The following is a 17,080-nucleotide window of genomic DNA, read 5'->3' as shown; positions in this document are numbered from 1 at the left end:
TGTATAACTGGAAAACCAGTCAAGAGAAATATCCAACATTCAGCTATGCAAAATTGATTCTTTACTGATTTCATGCTTGTATATAATGGGCCCTGATCACATTTATCTCCATATCCTTTCGTAGTTCCTTTCCACCACCACAGCCGATCTTCCTGTGTACAGCCTTGACGTTCAGCAAAGCCAAATGAAGCGATCCTGTGACATTCCCTTGCCAGCCTGTTACCAAGTCTCACACTGATAGGCATCAGAGAAGCACTGATGGTCTGACTGACAATTCGCAACTTCACACCTGCTGCCGTGGATGCAGCACACACTGGGAGTGCTGTGGGAAGACCAGGTTCGGACGGAAGCAGCTCTTGGAAGGAGCTATGACTCCGATGGGCGGGGTGGGTTTATTTTTTAAAGGTAATAGCTTCGTAATAATGGACATTCATTAAAAATAGGATTCTTCTTGCATTCAAAGTGTAGATATCAGTTAATAGTGACAGTGGCCAAACATCACATCCTTTTTAGATTAAAAAAGAAAAAAAAATGAGAGACAGTGTTGTATCCCTCTTTCGAATGATTTGAATCAGTGATAGAGAAATTGTTTCTGGGTGAGCGTGAGGACTGTTTTGTTTTCTTTTCCATTGTTAAACTCATGTCTCCCTGTATTCATTATCCTGAATGGAGAATGGTGAACTCTGGTTTGTATATGTTATTTCTTTATTTGAACGGATTCGTTTGCACTCAATGTAAATAATGTGAAGAGAGAAAGATATTTATGAAGTAAGCATACCGGCTAGCATTTGGCATCATTTACGCCATGCCTGCTGTTGTGCAAAGCCCTTTCTAGGTATTTTATTCAAATGGGTGCGGAAAAAAATGATTTCTTTTTTGTTTTAATATCTTTTTAATGCTTTCAAAATCATAAGTTTCATGAGGTTTAGTTGCAATGAAATTTTCATTCATGCTTGTTTTTCTCATGTGTACACATAATGTCAGCTTGATTTGAATAGCGCGTTCAAAGGATAATAAAGCTGATGAAATTTTAAAACGTTAAGATTGAGTATTGAGTTAACACAGATGTCTTATAAAAGGAGGAAAAGCAGGCTGATCATGTCACTCTGAGGAATAGTTCCTGGGATCTGCAGATACGCTTCAATTCTGTTTATCATCTTTGTAAAAACTGACTCAGAAGGAATTGTCCACACTGTGGGATGATCCAGCTGCTTGTTGAATCAATTGCTTTTAATTAGCCCATCTGATGTTGATTGAATTCTGGGCTTGCGTGCCTGGATATCCCTGAAAAAATTGAATTATCAGTATTCTTCTCATTTAGAAATATTTGAATCTAAAGTGATGAGAGATTTTTATACTAAATTATTCTCATTATGTTGTGTTCATAATCCATCCATGCCATGTCCTCAGATCCTGACACAGTCTGGGGAAATCAGCCTCCTGTGAGATTCAGGAATAGGCGGTAATCATGCAGTGACCAAGAAAGCAGCCAGCATCTACCCTTCGGTATCATCTGCGGATGGGAGAGGCAAAAAAGAGAACGTCTAACCATCGAATGGACAGATGCCTCTGTTTTTCTTTGAATGGAAAGGCCCACTGCTTTCTCAGATAATCAGTTTATTTTTGAGAGAGAGGGTCAAAAGTGAAGAATGTGGTAACGTGTGTGGGTTCAAGTCCTGATTTTACCATTTACCTGCCTTCTCACCTTGGGCTCATCACTGAAGTTCTAGTGTTTTCAGTTCCTGCGTGTTTAAATGAGGTCATAGAGTAACCAGAAGTTATTTATTCTTAGAAATTACAAAAATTGCATTATTTATGCACTCACTCCATGTGTAGGTGGGGGTATTCAGGGCACAATACGTGCGTAGAGGTCTGAGGCAACGTGTGAAACAGTGACCTCCCATCTTGTACATCCTGGGGTTTGGACTCGGGTTGTCATGCTTGGCAGTGTTAGGGTCTGTATTCGCTTAAGAAGGATACCTCAGACTCAAATAGTGTGCAACGGCAGAGAGCATTTATTCTATAGAAATTACCGGCATGCGGGGATCTCCATCCAGCAAAATGGAGACACCCAATGGACTTACAATTCCAGGGAGGGATGTGTGTCCTTTCACCTTTATTGGTTAGCTCGATCTCTAGGGGTCTGACTGATTTGATCATTAGTTAGGATCTGGGGACTTCCCAGTGTGGTACTCATTCTAGCTATCTAGTTTTTGCTCTAGACCAGATGACAAGGTGTCCTAAGATTGGCTGCCCTTGGCTGCGGTTGGCTGACCACAGGTTCCTGTATCCCAGTTTTCATTTCTGGGAAACAGCAACTTGGGCCTACTATCCTGAACTGTCAGTTTGAAGCTTGTCATGAAGTCGGCCTGGCTCTGTTAACTCAGTCCTCTCAGCAGCAGAAGCCTTTACCTGCTGAACCCTATTGCCGAACCATCTTCCCAATTATCAAAAAAAGTTTATTTCACTCAATTAAGAAAGACATCAATATGGATGCTATATATGCAAATACAGATATACTTATGTATAACTTTTGAGAAGCTGGTTAATTATAAATTATTACAAAATTCGATCAAACCCTTTTTTTCATTTTGTAGGTTGCCATTTTTGTCCTTTTCCAAGCAGAAGCTTCTCTGTTTCATGAGGCCCCATATATTATTTATCTTAGTGCCTGTGCTAATGGTGTTCTGTCGGAAAATCTTTTCCTGAGGCAATGACTTCAAGGCTATTTTGTACTTTCTCCTCTATCAGTAAACTGGCTACCTTTATATTTGACACAAGCTAGAATCAACATCTCAATGGAGAAAATACATCTCTATCAGATAAGGCTGTAGGCAAGCCCGTAGGGCACTTTCTTAATTAGTGATTGAAGAAGCTCCAGCCCATTATGAGTGGTATCATTCTGGGGGTCCTTGTCCTGGCTTCTATAAGAAAGCAGACTGAGCAAGCCATGAGGAGTAAGGAGTAAGCAGTGCTCTCCCAGGGCCTCTGCGTCAGCTCCTGCTTCCAGTTCCCTGCCCTGTGTGAGTTCCTGTCCTGACTTTCTTTGATGATGAGTTGTATATGGAAGTGTAAGCCAATTAAACTCTTTCCTCTGCAAGTGCCTTTAGTCCAGGTGTTTTATCATAGCGATAGGAACCCTGACTAAGACAATCTTGTTCGGTGTATCTGGTGTTATGCTGAGGTCCTTGATCCATTTCGAGTTGAGATTTGAGCACAGGGATGAGGATGGATCTTTTTGCATTCTTTCACATGCAGCCATCCATCTCAGCTAGCACCGTGTATTGAAGATACTGTCCCTCCACACCCCCCAATGTGTATTTCTGACCTCTTTATCAAAATTGAGGTGTCCATAGGTAGATAGATTTATATATGGGTCTTCTACTCAGTTCTATTGATCAGTGTGCCTGTTTTTGTGCCAATTCCATGTTGTGTTTTACTACTATAGCTCTGTAGTGTTTTATTACTATAACTTTGTCGTGTTTTATTACTATAGCTCTGTAGCACAACAATCAGGGATGATGGTACCTCCAGCAGTTTTTTATAGTCATGATTAACTATTCCGGGGTTTTTATGTTTCCAAAAGAGGCTGGAAATTGTCCTTTAAGGACCTATTAAGAATTGTGTGATTGCATTGAATCTGTAGATTGCTTTTGGAAGGATGGCCATTTTTAACTATGTTAATCTTCCAAATTCCTGACCATGGAAAGTCATTCCCTAATGTACTATCTTTTGCTATTTTTCCAGTGACTTGAAGTTTTTATCATACAAGTCTTTCACTTGCTTGGGCAGAGTTATCCCAAGACATTTTATATTAGTTAAGGCTACCGGGAAAGGTCTTCTTCCCCTGATTTCATTTTCAACCCATTTGTCATTTGTACATAGTCATTTGCTACTGATTTCTGTGAGTTACTTCTCTATCCAGCTACTTTGCTAAAAGTGTTTATCAGCTGTAGGAGTTTCATAGCAGAATTTTTAGGATCACTAAAATTTTAGGTAGTATATGTACTACCATATCATTAGCTAATAAAGATACTTCAGTTTTCTTATTGCTCTAGCTAAGACTTCAAGTACTACATTGAGTAGGTGTGGAGAGTGGACAACCTTGTCTTCTTTGTGATTTTAGTAGAATTGTTTTGAGTTGCCATTTAGGTTAATGTTGGCTATGGGATTGCTGTAACTGCCTTTATTATGTTAAGGTAGAGTCCTTGTATCCCTAATCTCTCCAGGACTTTTTTTCACAAAGAGGTATTGAGTCCTCCAATAGAGAGCTAATATGCAAAACATATAAAGAGCTTAAAATAGATGTGAAGAAAATAAATAGCCTAGTTTAAAATGGGGGGGGCAGCGGCGAGGATACAGATCTGAACAGAATTCTCAATAAAGGAAACTCAAATGGCCAAGAAACACTTGAAGAAGCATCCTTAGTCATCAGGGAAATACACGTCAAAACTACTTTGAGATTTCAGCTTATAGCTGTCAGGATGGCTGAGAACACAACAAGTGACAGCTCATGCTGGTGAGGATGTGGAGTAAAGGGAACACTCCTTCATTGCTGGTAGGAGTGCAAACTTTTACAGTCACAATATACAATCGATATATTCAACATAAAATATACAATATAGTATACATACATAGGCTTACTGGTTGTGGTCCAGCTCATCCAACAATGGTTGTCTAATAACATAAGGTTGAAGGCTCTGGTAGTTGTTCAGTTTACGAAAATGGATGTCTCTCATCTGGTACTTAGTATATGCCAGAATCCTAAAGAAGAAGGCTCTAATTCCAGTGAAGGAATTGACTTGCTAGTGAGATCAAGAGTAAACAAGCAAAGAAAGCAAGCCTCCTTTCTCCCTGTCCTTTATATAGGCTGCCAGCAGAAGGTGGGTGTGGCCTAGATTACAGGGAGATCTTCCTACCTCAAAAGGTTCAAGCAAAAAGTTGGTATTCCCATTTCAAGTGATTTAGTTAAGAAAAAAAAATACCTCTTACAGGTATCCAGACTATTGAGCTTTTATAATTCCAAATATGTCAAGTTGACAACTAAGACTAGCCATGAGTCCTTCCCTTGTCAGCCTGACACACAATCATATCTCCTTTTGTCACGCTTAATTCTCAAGTGAAAAAAAAAAGAACAGGTCATAATTATACCCAACCTGATAAAACTATTTCACATACAATCATAAATGCCTTAAACATTTAACCAGGTCACTATTGTGCTTAACATGACATAATTATCCCTCATTCAACCACAAACATATTATACATTTAGAATGCATGGCAATGCCCCTTGAGGGACATTCTTTTACTATCCTAAACTTAAATATGATAACCCCTGATAGTCTTGTAATTGATGTTATACTACATGATAAAGAAGTCAAGGAGAGAAAACACAAATATCTGTATAAACACATTCTTAACAAAATATGACAAAACAGTCGTCATTATTATTATTATTGTCATTATTATTATTATTATAATCCTCTTTTCTGCAACTGACTATGTGGTGTTAACTTGTATTTATAACTCTCTTCCTCTACTACACATTCCGAGTTTCCTCCGCCGTCAGCAAGCACCTCAGTAGGTCTCGGCTCTTTTTATGGAGGAGTGACACCTTCATTCCCGAAGGGTCCGTGTCTTTTGTCATCCTTTCTGGATTAGGCTGTTGTGGTTTCACACTGACTTTAATGACAGGACACGGTAGCAGCAAGAGATGTGCTGAAGGATCGCTTGCACTCCAGACATAATCTTGCTTCTATTGTGGAGAAGTCATCCAGCTTCGTTTTGGTAATCTGGATCAATCACCCTGTCTAACACCTATTCCTTTCTTGGTCTGTAGGGTTTAAGGACATCAGAAGGCCAAAGTGGCTGGAGGGGAGGTGGAGTGTGAACTTCCAGTGCAATCGAGTGTTGGTTGTGTCTCCTGGAAATAGTGCTCTCCTCTCTAGGACCAAACATCTAGGCCAGAGGACTTAAGGTCATAGGAACAGGGAACAAACGTTTTCCTAGTGGGTTTGCTCGGGGTAATAATGAGTGGAACTATTCTCCTTGATTCCATGGATCCTAGCTATGGGCTCGACTGCACCATGTATTAGAACCTGACTCAAAGCATACACTGCCTTCGGGAGAACCGTGCCCCAGCCCTCCAGGCTGTAAATGTGTCTTCACAAGGCCATTCCATCTTTATATCAGGCCAACTGCTTCAAGATGGTCAAGAACATGGTAAGACCAGGGGATTTCTGGCTGGTCAGAAGCAAGTCGAATACCGTGATGGTGGATAAGGCACTCCACAAATGGCAGTTTTGGCAGGAATATGATGTGCAGGCAAATCTGTTACCAGAAGAAATGTTTATTCAGTAAGAACAAGTGTCTTCTCTACAGAGGAAGTGCTCCAATGTGGTCAACCTGCCACCAGGCCACTGGCTGGTCATCCCAGGGAATGCTGTTCAGTGTTGGTCTCTGCTGTTGGCAGATCCGTTCCTCAGCAGCAGCTATAGCCAGAGAAGTTTCAGTGAGTAAAAGTCCATTAATAACCTCCATGTCTGCCACCATGGTCACTTTACTCATGCGCACTTTGGCCAGTGGCATGGATGGCACTGTAATGAGAGTAGAAACCATATGCATTTGGGCAACTTCTTCAAATAATTTGCTTTAGTGCCACTGGGACCTGCTCAGACCTACTGACATATACACCCTTTCCATTTGATAATGGATTACTGCTGTACATGTCCTACTTGGTGAGTCAGATAACATACAGCTCATGGTGGGGCGGCTCAGACCAAATGGTCACTTGGTGTCCCATGGTCAAACATTCAGTTTCCACTAGGAATCCATAAATAGGCTGAAAGCTGTCTCTCAAAGGGAAAATAGTTGTTTGCAGATTATGGTAGAGCCTTGCTCAAAAATACAAAAGGTTTCTCCGTGATTTACTTGCAGGGGCTATACAGCATCCCTATCTGCCATGATATTTCAAGTACCATCAGGTCTGATGGGCCATATGGTTCGAGTGGCCGAGCAGCTTTACAACAACCTGTGCTTGTTCAAGAGCCTTTTCCTATTCCAGGCCTTACATAAAGCTAGCAGTTTTCTGAGTCCCTTGATATATGAGCTGGAGTAACATACCCAAGAGAGGAATGTGTTGTCTCCAGAATCCACATAGGCTTGCTAAAGGGTGTGTTTCTTTCTTGGTGATGGGAGTGGCCAGGTTCAATAATTTAGCCTTCTCTTTAGAACAGTGCTTCTCACCCTACATAGGACTATGACATGTTGTTGTGACCACCAACCACAAAGTATTTTCATGGCTACTTCATAACTCTAATTTTGCTACTGTTACTGACTTTTAATATGAATGTCTGATATGCCAACTCCATGAAAGAGTCATTCAGCCCCAACAGAGTGGTCTGGACCCATGGTTGAGAATGGCTGCCTCAGAAGGACTATCTCTGAATTTCACTGAGGGAGCCCTGGAAGTTTGGTTGGATTTATTTCCCATCCTCTGGTGCACATATGTGTTACCGATAAGTCCAAATTAGTTGCTACTACTTGCTTGCTTTCTTTAGTCAGTATAATGTCATCAATAGAGTGGACCAATGTGATATTTTTGTGGAAGAGACAATCAAGATCCCACCTAACTAAGTTATGACACAGTGCTGGAGAATAATATGTCCTTGAGGTAAAACTGTAAGTGTCCTGCTGGCCTTGCCAACTGAAAGCAAACTACTGCTGGTGGTCTTTGTAAACAGGTACTGAGTAAAAGGCATTGCTAGATCAGTAGCTATATACCATGTGCTAGGAGATGTGTTAATCTGCTCCAAGTAAGGACACCACATCTGAGACCACAGCTACAATTGGACTCACTACTTGATTGATTTGATGGTCAACTGTAATTCTCCATTCTCTCTTTGTCTTTTACTAGCCAAATAGGAGAGTTAAAGGGGGATGTGGAACACTACTACCCTGCATCTTTTCAGATCCTTGAGAGTGGCATTACTTTCTACAGTTCTTCTAGGAAAGTGATCCTGGTTTTGATTCATTATTTTCCTTGGTGGAGCAAGTCTTAAAGCTTCCGTTTAACTGTTCTCACCATAATAGCCCTCACTCCACTGCACAGGTCATGGAACCAATGCGGAAATTCTGCCAAATTCTAAATATATCTCCTCCAATTGTACATTTGAGGACTGGGGAAATAACCACAGGGTAAGTTTAGGGACATAATGGACTTATGATGAGATACCAGCCAAAAATGTATCAATCACCTGACACCTTAAACCCCTACTTTAAATGGAGCACTGCAGTATGTTTCTTGGAATCTTCCCACAATCAGCATATATTAAAAATGAGTACCCAACAAACTCTGGAAAGTCTAGCTATTTCCTTTCCCCCAGTGTATAGTTATCCTTGTAAAAAGCCTTAGTTCCCTCTAGGGAAAAACTGGAGAAAGACCAACATTAAAACTTTTGGGTATTTTCTCAAGGCCCTTCCTCAGTAGAACCTGGACTTTCCTTTATTTCAGGGGGTCCGTGTCTGCAAACTGCCTTAAATCTGAAAATTGTTTCACAGATCAAGATCCCGTTTTGACATGTTCTAGTAGAGCCTTGTTTTCTTTGTTTGAGAAATTTTCTGCTTATATAGATCAAACAAATTTAGTTTCTAGTTCTTGCCTGAAAATAGCATAATTGATTAGCCAGTAACAAAGGTCTGTGGAAGTCATATGGTTTACCATAAAAATCACTGCTTGTGCTAACTAACCATCATGGATTAGGACATTGTGGACATTGCTTATGCTGGCCATTACAAATGCTATAATCTGTGGAAGTTAGGTCCTGGTTGTTCCTCCCAACCCCATGCTCCCAGAAATAAGACAGACTCAAAATATACTTACAAATACTTTGGCCATATAGCTAGGCTCTTTTTTGACTAGACATAACATATCCCATTTATTCTAGCCTACATTCTGCCATGTGACTGGCTACTTATGCTCCAGTACCGTGTGTCCATCTCCTTACATCTTTCAGGTGAATCTCTACAGCAATCACCTTGTCTTTGGTGATTCAGGGCTGCCACCTGGACGCTGCTACATCAGGGCCGAATTAAATCCATTGTATTTAATTCATCCAACTGAGCATCAACACCTCCAACCCTAATGTCTGACATCAGGCAAAAGTGACACCAAAGCCCTTTAAATGTGTTTGTGTCTCCTCACTGTTTGTGTCTTATAGGATTAATAGAGGTGTGTCTTCTGGGCTTTCCCTTTGTGAGCAGTTAGGTTTCACATAGCATACCCACTCTAGCATTGCAATTTTCCTGAGCCTTAAAATCCTTTCATCAACATTAAGCCAAGAGATATCAGACATCTCCAACTCCATTTCAGTATGTCATCTTTTGATGAATGCTTCATTTAAACAAACTTTTGACAGTTTTAAAAAATTGTAAAAGCTCCCACATTATACCTAGAATCTCCACTCAGAGGACTTAGATCAATACAATCAGCCTAATCCAGTTTTATGTTTCGTCCACCGTTTTCTCACACCCTTAAAATCCATTCCCACACAAATTTCCCAGACTTTCTCTTGAATGAATTAGAAAACTCATTAAGCACCTCCTCCTGGACTACACTTTCACCCTCCCCTCTGGAAGCCCTCCTTTCCTTGAGTCTGTTAATAAGTCTAGAGGCAACTATTGGTGGGTGAGGAGGACATTAGTGTTGTCTTACCTGGCATCTCCTTCAGAGAAAGTTACTGCAGGTAGCAGACAATGAAGAATTAATTCCTCAGTCAAGGGGGGAAAAGTCAATTTTCCAGGCGTTAGGTGTTAATATATCTATGGCTAAGGGTGTCAAGACTACTTTCTTAGGTGAAATTGACCCTTGTGAATCTGAGGGTTCAAAGTCTAATAGGACCATCTCACATAGCCCCATCCCAAGTTACAAGATCCCATTCATTACCAATTAACACTCTTACTTAACTGATGACACCCTTGGCTGCTGGAGATAAGATTCCTTCCCAGGGCACACTTAGAAACCTTTAGACTGCCTATGTGCAGCTGGAACCTGTCGGTTTGATCACCGAGTTCATCGCTATCCTTGCCCTGTCCTGAGATGCGAGAAGCTGGTTCATTTTATGGCAGAGCCTATTCTTTTCCTTTGTCGGTTTATCCAGAGATGCTAGGAGCACCCTCAGTTTTCTTACCTTTTCACCAGTCGTCAAAACTGTTCTCTACACAATCACCAGATCCGTTGCCACTCGGAACAGGCGAATCAGGAAAACCAAATTCATTTTTTCCCCTTTAATTTTGTAAAATACTTCACACCATATTCTCCAAGTTTTAGGAAAGGTTCAGCAACTATAAATATTAGCAGATTAGAAAGCCTATTTTAATATTTAAAAATATTCTTATGTATCTAAAATTCATCTTTATACTTTTGTTACTCTAGAACCACATTTTGTACCAATACCTGTATCAGTTAGGGTTTTCTAGAGGAACAGAGCTCTCTCTCTCTCTCTGTGTGTGTGTGTGTGTGTGTGTGTGTGAGAGAGAGAGAGAGAGAGAGAGAGAGAGAGAGATTTATTGGAATGACTTACAGGCTGTGGTTCAGGTAGTTCAACAATGGCTTTCTACTAAGAAGAGATTCATGAAACCAGTATCTCAGTCCATGAGGCTATATGTCTTCGGTATATGTCAGAATCCAAAAGAAGCAGGCTCTAATGAAGGTGAAGAATGGACTTGCCAGTGAGTGCAAGAGCAAGCAAGCCATGTCTTTTATATAGGCTACCAGGAGAAGGTGGCTATGGCCCAGATTAAAAGTGAATCTTCCTACCTCAAAAGATCCAGGTTAGAAGTCTTCCCACTTCAAATGTTTTATTTAGAAAAGTCTGTCACAAGTGTACCCAGTGTTTTAGTTAATTTGAGATGAAGTCAAGGTGAAAACCAAGTTTAGCCATCAAAGTGGTTGAATTTAACAAAAAAGAAAAGAAGAGGTCTATAAACATTTTAGGTGAAATTTTTGAAGAATCTTTTGCTTCCATGGGATTTGTTTATTTTTGTGGTGATGGACATAGGACACAAAGCCTTACTCAAGTTAGGCTAATAATATATGTAAGACTGAACTAGCCTCTCAATCTAGTCTGGCCTGCTTCACCCTCTCTAGTGTTGGGATTACAGGTGATATGTGTCGATTTGTATTGGGCTGTTAGAGAGTAGAATAATAAGTTTTAATCGACCTCAAACCATACTGTTACCTTTCAAAAATCCTTTAAAAAGTTCTGTATAAAAAGTGCAATAGGTTTTTGTGGGTGGCATTGTAATTTGTAGGGCAATGCTTTGATTTAGTGTGTATTTTCCCCTGGTCCTTTGTTATTTGCATTATAGATCTCATACCTACATGCTAACTATACTCCCATACTCGTGTGACACGGGTGTGATCTCAGTCTTCAGAAAGGCTCCACGAAGCCGTTGCTGGTATCAGATTGGACAAACAAGAGATTCCTTGCCATTCTTCCAAGAACGCTTAATTGCTTCAAGATTCTACGTTTTGAATTTCAAAGTTATATTTTAAGTGGTTTGTGTGAAAGCATCTCTGAGGCAAGCACTTGAAGTTCCTCTTCAGGAGGAAAAGAGGAAAACAAACCAGTGAATATTAGCGCACAGGAGTGGGGGTGGGGGTGGAGGTGGAGGTAGGGTGAAGTATCTGCCTAAGCTCTGACTCCTGTCCTATACAAGGTCATGGGATGCTAACGCTTCCAAAATATAGCTGTAATGAGTGCTCATCTTTTTTAAAAATACCTTTTATTTCCTCAGAAGTATTTTTTTCAGTCCCTCTGAATCTAGGTATACACTGAACTTGTTGAAATTTGGACAAGATTTGTAGGAGGGCTCAGAATTCAGAGTTAGCTGTCCTCTCTAGAGAGGGAAACCTACTATCACTAGACATCTGAAGGGCTAATAAGCAGAAGTGATTGAGAATTTGCTGGCACTGTACAGGAGAGAGGAGAAAGCTAGCAAATATGATTTTGTACCCCTGTATAGGAAAGAGTTTTACTAACTCTTCGCCAGCAAGGTCAATAGGTATCTCAAAAGTTCAAATATCCAGTCATGCAAGAAGTGATGATGGGGTGGGGAAAAGACGGTTCCTGCACTTCTCAAACATTCACATGTCTGAGGTCTGTCTGGAGTTGTCGCTAAAACGTAACTTCCCATTCAGTGAGTGTGGGGTGGTACCCAAGATTCTTCATACTTAAAAGGTTCTTTGGTGAAGTCAATGCCAGTAGTTCAGAGATAACATGGGAATAACAGCCCAGCTGTCTACTACATTTGAAAAAAATCTAACTTTATTATTTATTTTATGTAATCAGGTGTTTTACCTTTACATATGTCCATGTATTATTTGGATGCTGTGCCCAGTGAGACCAGTCCCTGGGATTGGAGGGTGAAGTATTTGCCTAAGTTCTGACCTCTGTCTTATACAAAGTCATAGGATGATAATGCTTTCAAAATACAGCTGGATGGTGGTGAGCCACTATGTAGATGCTAGAACTGAATCTGGGTCTTCTGGAAGAGCAACCAATGCTCTTAACTTCTGAGCCATCTTCCTCTCCATCCCTTAGTTCTTAGATACTAATTGTGATTGATGATGCAATTAGAAGCTGGGGCAGGAGGATCAAACCCAATCTAGATCACAGAGTGGGAGCTTCTCAATGAGAAACAAATACCCAACAGGCGACACTCCAAAGAATGTAAGAAGCACACTTGGAGAGAAGTTGGCTTAGTTGTGATTCCTAAACACAGAGCCCCTCAAAGCTTCTTTTGTGTTATAGGATGCCCATGAATTCCTGTTTTATATTCTTCAGTACAGACTCTTCCATTGGGTTTGCTCATACACACCCCAATTTGCCTTGGGATAGCTGTCTACATGCAGAAAATCCAGGTGCCCGCACAAAACGTTGAAAAGAAGGATCCGATTCCATCCGGAGACAGGCTAGAAGGTCTCTGCACAGGGAGGTGTTCTAAAGATGAGGTGACAGAAGCAAGATAGGCCAAGGTATGAAAGAAACTGACCCAGCAGGACATTGACCTCTAGAGGGCATAACAGCTCTCAAGGATAAGTACTTTCCTTCATGGTTATCCATCTCTATGGTAGGTAGTATGTTTTGGCTTTCGCATTTATGTTAATGTTAGCCAGGACCAGCTTGGTATGCATGGGTTTTTGTTGTTGTTGTTGTTTTCTTTCTTTCTTTTTTTTTTTTTTTTTGTTTTTGCTTTTCATCCTGTTACCATCTACTCCAGAAGAAGCACTTCTGAAGGGAAAGAACCTTACAGAGTTCAGGAAAAGCCACGATGGAACTTGTGATGCAGGCTCCCTATCAGCACTAATTTAAAAAACACCTCTTCCAGAACAAAGCTTCAAAGCACGCCTAGTCCTTCGAATACGCAAGCAACATATTTGAAAGGTGTTCCGAAAACGAGCATAAGATGGGCAATGGTGGTGCACACCTTTAATCCCAGCACTCTGGAGACAGAGGCAGGCAGATCTCTGTGAGTTTGAGACCGGCCGATCAACAGCGCGAGTTCCAGGCCAGGCATTCTAGAGGATGATGTTGCACTGGGTCCCTTTCTTTCTTGCCTTGGCCCTTCCTGTTTCTGTCACTTTCTAGTCCCTGATCAGTTGAGAATGGGAGCCCACTGCTCTCTTGCCATCATTGAAAGCTCATTTTCAGAATCCAGCAGGGTTGGCTGCCATCTGAAGACAGGCTGGAAGGGCTCCGCTATTCCCCTGAGACACAGTCTCACCACAGACTTCCTGTCCTTCTGGCTCTGCCCCTGAGCCTTAGGTAGGGGAGTTGTGTTATTGGACAGTGTGACAGCCAGGGTTGGACACCACATAAACACTTGTTTTCTGCATTTTTGGGCTGTGATTTTCATAATGATCTTAATATGATCTTTCTTTATTCTGTGTAGTTGAGGTGAGAGGAAATTGGTATTTCCATGATGGTCTATGAACATATCTCTGGCCAAATAATCCTACTGTTTTGGTTTCCCTGTGGTGACTGAGAGCATTACTCTACTGTTTGGAGAAAACTTAAAATACTTATAAATGTATTACAGACAAAAATGTTTCCCACTGAATCCCTCTACTCTTTCAGGGGTGACTCTCCCCAAATGGTTTGGGTTACTACATTTGTGTGATAAAAGAACTAAATGGTCCAGAGCAGCTGTGACAGGGACCTTGCCTTCCCTGTAGAGGGCAAAGATACAGTCGCAATTAAGTGAGTCATTACCTGAAGCTTGCTACACCTTCTGTGCATGAGCTATAATCAATATGCAGTAAACAAAAACTACTAAACTATAAAACTATAAGCTACTATATCAAATACTTAATTGAGCAAAATGTATAATCTTTGTTGATCCAGAACTTAGTTCAGATGTTGGTAACATCTCATGACTGTGGTAAAGATTGTGAACTAATTATATAGGAAACGGTATACAGAAGATGCAGAAGCCCAGACTAGATCTGCTGTAGTTATTATCTAAAGTGGCTTTTTAAAAGTGGCTTCCTGAAACATCCTGTTTCTGTTCATTTCACTTTCTATCATAAAGGCAAGATATGAATGTATCCCCCACCCCAACAATTTAGTTACTTTGCCCATAAGATTCTGTAGGTCAATAGTAAGTACGTCTTGCCCACATAGAGTGCTAACAGCAAAGCTGCAGATTACCTGGTAAAAAGTCATCATATTTCAACATCTTTGAATGTAGTGTGTCAGCACATCTGTCACCTGCTGTCTTGCTAATCAGTGAAGGTGTCACTTTCTGTCAGTCTCGAGGCCTTGTGCACTGACTTCGGTGTGGTTGTAGTTCATCTGGCGACTGAATGACAACCAGTGTGATCCAAGCCAGCTTAATTCATGGACTGTGATTTCAGAACTCAATTTGTGTCATTTCTCTGTGAAGAAAGAGAGAATAACGCATCATAAATCCACAGCTCCCTCTGTGGTAGGCACTGCAAGTTGACCGCATTCCCACCAAATGGGCTCTCAATTAGAAAGATTTGTGGCTGTGGCAGCACATTACCAGCTAAGAGGAAGCTGCGAAGACTGTAAATATCAGCCTGGCCACGTCTCTCCCAGACACAAGACAGCGCGAACCAAACAAGAGTCTGAGCTGTGTTTTCATACTCCTTGTCAGAACTGGCTCCCGGGCATTGGCAGAATGTTGTAGCCATATGTTTTGTGTGCGTGTGTTTTGTCTCTAAATGTCTAGCTTTGAACTTGCTTGAAGTGTGTAGCTTATGTTAGATGTTGTTTCTAACAGATACAAGTTTCATATGTCCATATCTAACATGTAAAATTTTTTTCTTAGAACAAATTCTTCTTGCTTTTGATGCTATAACAGTAGATCATTAGTGTGGAGGTTTTGAGAAACATTGTGGCTTGTTCATTCATTTACCTGAGAGTGCTGGGATCCCTGGGCTGGTGGTCCTGGTTTCTATAAGATCACATGCTGATCGAGCCAGTAACCATCATCCCACCATAACCCCATCATCAGCTCCTGCCTCCTGGTTTCTGCCCTGTTTGAGTTCCTGCCCTGACTTCCTTTGATGTGGAAGTGTAAGCTGAATAAAGACTTTCCTCCCCAACTTGGTTTTGGTCATGGTGTTTCATCACTGCATGGTAACCCTAATAATATCATGATGTCGGGCTGGAGAGATGGCTCAGCGGTTAAGAGCACCCGACTACTCTTCCAGAGGTCCTGAGTTCAATTCCCAGCAACCACATGGTGGCTCACAACCATCTGTAAAGAGATCCAATGCCCTCTTCGGGTGCGTCTGAAGACAGCTACAGTGTACTTATATGTAATAAATAAATAAATAAATCTCTAAAAAAATAATATGAGGATGTCTTCTAAATACATAAGCAAATCCATAAACTGTAAAGTAACTCTGTTAGTTTTTATGTATAGCAACCCTGGATTTTCAGTATTCTCCTGTTGTATTATTTTCTCTAGGAAGTGTGGAAAAGAAACTTAACTTTGATTCTTTCTTATTACAAAAGTATAAATTTTGTCAAGAACTTGTCATATTTAAAGCTGTATTCTGAGTACTTCATATGCATTGCTAACTTGTAGTCATCAAGTTCATTAAATTGAATACTATTATTATTATTATTATTATTATTACTCTGTGTGTGTGTGTGTGTGTGTGTGTGTGTGTGTGTGTGTGTGTGTGTGTGTGTATTCATGAGTGCAGGTGTCTGTAGAGGCTTCAAGAGGGTGTCTAATCTTCTGGCTGAAGTTACCAGCGACTGTGAACCATCTGATTAGGGTGATGGGCACTAAATTCTCTAGTACTGTGCAAGAGCAGTATGGTCTCATTTTTCTTTTTCTTATTGACTTTTTGCTTTTATTAAAAATAGATTTTTTTTACATACTATATCCCGATTACAGTTCCCTTCTCTCTACTTCTCTCAGTTCCTCCTCACCTCCACTCTGATCTAGAACTACTTTCTCATTAGAAAATGAACAGTCTCCTAGGAGATAATAAATAATAAGGTATAATAAAATATAAAGGAAGATAACACAAAAACTAACACTTTTGAATTGGACAAAACAAACAGAAGGAAAAGAGCCCAAGAGAAGGCAGAAGGAACAGAGACCCAGTCATTTGCTCACTCTGGCATCCTATAAAAACTTTGCGCTGGAAGCCATAATATAAGCAAGGTACCTGGTGCAGACCTGGATAGGCCTTCTGCAGGCTGCACGTCTCTGTGAGTTCATGTGGGCCTTGATCATGTTGACTTAGAGGAACTTGTTTCCTCGATCTCCTCCATCTCTTCTAGCTCTTACACTCTTTCCATCTTCTCCTCAGTGGATTCCCTGAGGCCTGAGAGGAGAGATTTGATAGAGACATCCTGTTTAGGTCGAAATGATCCAAAGTCTCTTAACTCTCTGCATATTTTCTGGCTGTGGATCAATGTATTTGTTCCTGTCTGTTGCAAGGCGAATCTTCTCTGATGATGGCTGAAAAAAACCACTGATCTATGAGGATCACAGAATATGCTTAGGAGTCATTTTATCGCTACATTATTGA

The 17,080-nt window shown here is 40.8% G+C and overlaps 1 protein-coding gene and 1 long non-coding RNA gene across 8 annotated transcripts in view; both read left to right on the top strand.

Annotated features, from left to right (window-relative positions):
• The window catches only part of LOC134478952 (uncharacterized), a 38,050-nt gene extending 21,898 nt beyond the window's left edge, over nt 1–16,152 (top strand). The window contains exon 3 of the long non-coding RNA XR_010051730.1: nt 125–16,152. This is a non-coding gene — a long non-coding RNA (uncharacterized LOC134478952). The remainder of the gene's footprint in view (nt 1–124) is intronic.
• Klhl32 (kelch-like family member 32) overlaps nt 1–17,080 on the top strand; it is a 247,220-nt gene that overhangs the window by 87,161 nt on the left and 142,979 nt on the right. The window lies entirely within an intron of this gene.

This window comes from Rattus norvegicus, chromosome 5 (assembly GCF_036323735.1).
Source record: "Rattus norvegicus strain BN/NHsdMcwi chromosome 5, GRCr8, whole genome shotgun sequence".
Lineage (NCBI taxonomy): Eukaryota > Metazoa > Chordata > Mammalia > Rodentia > Muridae > Rattus > Rattus norvegicus.
This window is presented reverse-complemented; position numbering and strand designations above follow the sequence as displayed.